This window comes from Triturus cristatus, chromosome 9 (assembly GCF_964204655.1).
Source record: "Triturus cristatus chromosome 9, aTriCri1.1, whole genome shotgun sequence".
NCBI classification, from domain to species: Eukaryota; Metazoa; Chordata; class Amphibia; order Caudata; family Salamandridae; genus Triturus; species Triturus cristatus.
The window spans coordinates 228,100,870-228,107,533 of record NC_140592.1 but is presented as its reverse complement, the minus strand read 5'-3'; the positions used below and the strand labels follow the sequence as shown (position 1 = coordinate 228,107,533).

The following is a 6,664-nucleotide window of genomic DNA, read 5'->3' as shown; positions in this document are numbered from 1 at the left end:
AAGTTTGTAGATTGATCTTGCTTCAATGGGAAGCCATTGAAGAGAAAAAAGGATGGGTATGATGTGGTCACTTCTTTTGGCCCCAAAGACAAAACGAGAGTGGAGTACGGATTTGAGAGGGGAAAGGTGAGATTTGGGTAGGCCAGTAAGCAGAGAGTTGCAATAGTCCAATAGACAGGACCAGAGACTGGACCAAGGTTTTTAGGTCTTGTTCTGGAAGGAAATGTCGAATCCCCCAGAGAAGGCGCAGTTGGTAGCGTGCATTCTTTGCAATGGTGTGTGTGTAGATTGAGCTTTTTGTTGAGAATGACACCAAGGGATTTAGCTCTGTCAACTACGATAAGTTTGTTATTCAGTAAATTCAGGTTATTCATCCAAGATTGAACAGGAGGAGAGTTAGGTAGAGAGGAGGAGGAATTGCCAATGCCAATAGCTCTAACTCAAAACAAATGTGAGACCGATTGCATTTCCAATGCTTGCTCTTGCTTGCACCAGGGCCCATGGCATCCTTGCTACGCTACTACAAGGAATCGAGTGGTCTGTATAAATCTTTAGTTAGCAATCATTCGTGTGGTCTCTGGAACCTAATGTCTGGAGGCTGCATAATCCCCATTTCCTGCCTATCGCCCAACGGGGAGGAGCTGCACCGCTGAGGTCGGGGTCTGGGCTGCCTGACACTTCTTTCCATCTCTTCTTCCACATACTTGCCTTCGGAGAACTGATGCTTCCTTTCTCACGGTTTGTCCGCCCACCCCGCTCGGCGGGCCCGGAAGGCTCAGTTTCCGGTGAGCCGGGCGGCCGGTTGTGACGCCTGGCTCCTCCCTCTTCTCCCGGCGGATGGCAGAGAGCCGGGGGCGGCGGCGCTGCAGCTGCATCAGGTGGGTGCTCGGCGGCACACAAGTCTTAATAGGTACCGCCCTCCACCTGCCCCAGGGAAGCAGCTGTCGCCGCGAGGTTTGGACAGCCCTGGGCAGGCACGGGCGGAGGAGGGAGAGAGGCGGCAGAGCGCGCGCAGCAGCGGGAGCCGGATCTGCAGGAGGACGCAGTAGAGCTACACGGGAGGGAGGGCAGAAACAGACTTTTAAAATGTCATTGTCGAAGGGAGCATGTAGTTACTGATTTCTATTAAGTGACACTTTTTCAATGTGTTCACACCCACAGATTGCAACTTCATAGGAACAGGAACTCGCTGTATACGTGACAGCGCGGGTAAGCGGCTTGCTCCGAAGGAGCTGCTCTCCCACTCAGTATTTAACAAGCGGATTTAAGTGGGATGAAAAAAGTGTAGGGTGCTCTGAAAAGGGCGTGACCAATCTACCTACGGGCGTGGCTTATGTACCTAAGGGCGTGGCTTAAATATGTAAACTAAGTTTATGTGATCCCTATTCATGTAATTGCACTCAGATATGACACTACAGCTGACATACACCTAAAGCGAGGAGCAGGGGGGTCAAGACTGATTTGCATATTTTTTTTTCTCTTTAGCACTCTCTTGCCACTCTCTTCTTATGCTGTTCCTTGTCTCACCCCAACACACATCTGCAAACGCTGCATTTTCTTTTACTTTCGCCTTGTCAGTATTTTGTCAACTGCATACTCACTGTAAACCCATTTGCACAGAATCTCAAGTGCAACTGACACCTGTGACCATTACTTTGTGCACTCTGCAAAGAGGCCAAGGATTGGATAACCATGTATTTGGAACACCTTTTTGACTCGCTTAAAGGCATTGTGAGAAAGTGCCACTGCCTTCACCCTCCACTTCAGATCTCTCAAAAGTGGCACCCGGAGGCAGCTCAGCTCACAGAATGCATTATCCACGGGCCGGCTTTAGCACTGGTGGTGCCCAGTGCGACAATGTTTTTGGTGCCCCCTTTTCTGCTATACCCCCCCCATGACCACCTCCGCCACAGATTCCCTCCCCGCCACCCTTTAACAGTCTCCATAACCACTCTTTCTCAGATGCATTTAATACATTTTATAGCGTCACTCATAAAAGTGAAGGTTGTCAGAGCACTGTACATAAGGCACACATTACACAGAGACTATCAATCATAGGTGTGTAAATCAGTGTACATGTTACATATGACAAAGGATAACAAGGGCTGAATTCACGTCATCCATATTGGTAGGCAGTATAGTTGAAGAGTACTTGGTCTGGAGAAGCACAAACTCAGAATTTAAAATGTAAGAAAATGGATTGGGGCTCTCTTTAATAACAAGAACTGATAAGTACCCAAGTGAACCCTTTTCGCAACATTAGAATAATGAAAGTCTGGGGAAAAACCCATAGGCTCTAATCTATACCTTAAAGTCTGCACGCAGTTTGTCTGGGGGAAAACCCATAGGCTCTAATCTATACCTTAAAGTCTGCACGCAGTTCTTTGACAGTTAATAGCTCACTGTAAAATGCAACTAACAAAAGGGAGTCTCTGACAAACGCAGTAGCCCACTGACCTGTCTACGTTACATTCACTTTGTGATAAGAATCAAAACTTCCTGGAGTCAAACCTTCTATTACACTAAACTTCGAACTCGCCTGGAAGAACATTAAACACCGGAGGTTTCTTGACATTTTAATTGCTGCCTGGACATTTCTAGAGGCCAGGAACGCTGCAGCAGGTGCTTTTAGGCACAATATAAACTAACAAAACACCAAACAGGCGCCCCTGTGCGAAGTCAGCACCTGGTGCGGTGGCACCGGTCGCACCGCCCTAGAGCCGGCCGTGATTATCCAAGAGTAATGTGCTACATGGAGAAAAAAACATACGGACTACGGAAACACAACATTTTAGAAATAGCAAAGACGCTTGGGGAATGCAAGATTAAGCAAAACGTGAAATATAAACAGGAACTAAATCGCTGCCATAGATTACCTTACATTTTTTACATTAATTTTTCAGAAATTTGAAACGTGTTTTTGTCAGTAAAGTTAAGGACAGGACTATAGGTCCTGATAGGGACCCATTTCAATGTCTCTTTTTAATTATTACCGAGTCCGAGACCCGGAGGGACTCAGCTCACTTAAAACCATGTATAGAATAGCTGATCCATACCGCTAGTTTGTTAGGCTAGAACACTATAATAATAATGCACATTGGCTAAGCTGGTGATTCCCCCAGCACGTGTCTTCGGTAAAGAGCACAAACTGTGCATTCATAATTGTGACATAGACCGCACATGCACAATTTTGGTAACTAAATAAACCGATGATAGCTGGTTTGTTTGATTTCGTGCGCCACCAGGGAATCCAGTATCCCCACAGCGAAATTGGCTGAAGTGAATATTATGATGTATCAAAAGGACCTCGAAATCTAAAGTGGGTATTTCATTTTTGTTATATGTTGTGAGAATAGCAAACATTTTCTGTCGTGCACTCTCAGCATCATTTCTTCATTTAACATTTTTGGAAAGGAAAGCATAAAATTCCACAACTTAAATGGGCACTGCTTTAAACTATTTATTTGAAAGTCTAAATATTTCCATGTTTATAAGTGTAAAAGACTCCCTTGAGAAAAACAGTTGAAGTCTATAGCCGAGTCAGGTTTTAGGCCCAATTCTCTGATTCACTCTTTTCATTTCTACACCAAGGACTGAAAGCAGAGCTGCAATGATCCAGAGAGCTGGGAAGGGACACGGATGAATGTCAGTGAGGAAGGGGAAACATCTGCCAGTCTAAAATTACCTCTGTGGTTCCTAATCTGGAAGTCATAATTTAAAAATGTAACTGCTAGAAGCCTGTAACTCGCCGGTTAATACTATTGTTGCTTTTTCTGAACATGAAAACATCTAAAGAGGGCACTGCTCAAAACCTATTTTGCAAAGCGGTGCCAGAACTGATCTCACATCTACTGCATTATTTCACAAGGCCAGCCACAGGCACTTCTTTATGCTGCTCCCACACAGCAACAGGTTGCATTGACATTGCTGTTGCATCTTACACATATGCAAGAGCCTATCAGGACAGTACCAGCAATTCTTCGCTGCAGGACTCAATGTCTCGTACTGTGGTGCTTTGTCATCTGTACTGAAGCAAGTTAATCCCTCTTTCGCTAGCGGTGCATGCCTTTCGCAATAGGAAGATGTCATGGCCCAGTATCCCCACTTCTTTTCTCCATTTCAACTTATATTAATTAACTCGTAATACCTGCCTGTATTGCACATGCTCTACTTATTTTAGAAGCAGCTGTATCTCTTTGGAGGCATAATGTTAAATGAATGCACAGTAATTTTTAAGAATATCTGTTGATGTAGCTTTTATAAAAAGTTTTTTAAGAGTTTTATATAGCTCAAACTTGACCTGAAGGTATCAGAGCGCTTTACAGTAGCACCAGTTACGTTACAGACAGACACACTCATTTTTGGTAGCCACGGGGAGCACAAGTGATTGGCCCAGAATCACAGGATGTTGAGCGTCCCAGCCAAGACTCGAGCCTGGTTCCCCAGCTTCGAGGTCGACCGCTCCAGCCGTTAGGCCACATCCTTCTACACCTTGTAACCTGTGGGTATTTGTACTATTGTGGATCTTTTTTAAACTAGAACCTTTTAACATTTATCAAACATAATGACAATATATGTCCAGTTCCATTGTTGCAAACGTGACCTAGTTTTAGCTGAAATTAATAAACGCCTGCTTATGGTGTATGCCACCTGAAAACCGAGTAACTGATAGTTAGGTGCTAATGAACACCTTTTCATCCTCTCTACACCTAGTCCGGAAAGTCTGTTTTTTTTTAATTTAGCCTTCGTAGAACCAATTACAAGATTGTAATTATTTGTATGGGTTTTAAATTAGAAACCATATTTGTTACCATTGTACTGTAGTATAATATATTTTAATGAACAATGCACTGTATAATGAAAAATTTCCTAGCTACCGTAACAGAAAGTTTCAATTCTATTAAGGACTCTGAAGCGAGGATTAGGCTTTAACTTTTTCCTTTTTTATTAACCAGCAACCATCAAATATTATATATATATATACAAATAATGTGTGTGTGTATATATGTATGTATATATATATATACATAATCAAAATTAAAATTACATTTCCCATGAGTCCTTGGAAAAAAAGACAAAACAGTTCATTCAATCAGAACAGCGTATGCCCTTCAATAATCCACGAAGATGCTCTAACGTCCTCTATCTTTGTGTGAACACAACCGATCTCTCAATGGATCGGATCACTCCTTTTCTATTTGAATCCGTCCCCAAGAAGACAAGTAAGTAAAGTGCGATTTTGTTGCCACAACAATTTCCACACAAAGGTCATGAATTGATGCCAGAAAAGTACAGTATGCAAGCAAACATATCAACGGCCAGAAATCATGAAGCAATCTGCCATCCTGTAAAATGGTACATATTCATTAACTGGACAGCTTCAACGTTCTACCTGTATCTTATATCGGTTGAGTGTAGTAACCAAATCAGAAAGGGGTGGGCTAATCCTCACCTCTGAGTCCTCAATAGAATTGGAACTTTCTGTTATGAGAGCTAGGACATTTTTCATTCTATGTTGGGACCGGAGGTGATGATTAGGCGAGTTTAAAGCATCTCCACCTCCAAAGACTCCAGATTTGTAACTGGCTTGAAGTAAAATCTTTTGAAGGTAGAATCTGAGGACCAATCCGCTGCATTGTGAATATCCTCAAGTTGAGCACCCAATGAAAAAGCTTTGGAGTCCATGGCCCCCCTCACGGAATGAGCTCCAAACTGGGAGATGTCAATACCTGCATCTTACATGGCTCATCGGACCCTTCTAGCGATGGTAGCGGAAGAAACTGCCTTGTGAAGTTTAGTGAGAGCAATGAGTAATTGTCTTTCACCCTAAGGATGTAAATCTTCTGTCATAGACTCATAAGCCTTTAATGCTCCAACTACACATAACTTTGAAACATCTGGAAATGCTGGATATGATACAATTCTTGAATTACATTTTTGTTTCTCTGGAAATATGGAAAGTTACTCCTTCTGGAGTGAATACTCTACCTGTTACATCTAAGGCTCTTACATCTGAAACCATATGGCAGGAGATCAAACACAGCAGAGTGGCTAGTTTCGCCAACATCTGCTTCCTAGAAATGTACTTATTATAGGGCCATGATTTAAACAAACAAAGAACCTTATTAAAGTCCAACAATTTTGATTAACGGGCTCCGGTAGGACAGACAATCTAATGCCACTGAGAAGTTTACAGACCAGAGGATGCTCCCCAATCGGGCACCCATCTGTCTGCACATGGCTGGCCGAAACGGCAGATCTAAAGGTGTTAGTGGATCCATAAGCCTAACCCTCGGAGGCTAAGGCAGCTGGGAAATTCAGAATGCAGACAGTGTTTGCTCCCACAGGATCCAGTTGCCATTGATGACATCAACCAAGCCATCATGACCAGGCAGAGCTGTATCTCTTATTTGTGCTATCCGCCCAGGCTCTGGTGAGCAATGCGGCAGCCTTCTGAGAAATTCCTGGGTGTTCCATGTAAGCCGCCATGAGATGGATAGAGCACGCTAGCACCAGATAATGTGGATTCCCTTGGGGATCCCGGAGGAGATCCTGAAACGGGTAGAGGGATTGGAAAATCCCAAGAAAGTTCTATCAGAAGTGGAAACCAAGCTTGAGATCTCCAAATCTGGGTAGTGACCATTAGTTCTGCCCGCTGTCACCA

General features: G+C 43.6%; 1 protein-coding gene across 2 annotated transcripts in view; it reads left to right on the top strand.

Annotated features, from left to right (window-relative positions):
* The first annotated feature begins 648 nt into the window (after positions 1-648).
* Positions 649-6,664, top strand: part of EOGT (EGF domain specific O-linked N-acetylglucosamine transferase) — a 265,331-nt gene continuing 259,315 nt past the window's right edge. The window contains exon 1 of one of the 2 annotated variants that reach the window (XM_085624778.1): positions 649-878. The gene's annotated coding sequence lies outside the window, so the exon portion shown is untranslated. The remainder of the gene's footprint in view (positions 879-6,664) is intronic. The other variant, XM_085624779.1, reaches the window with a different exon arrangement.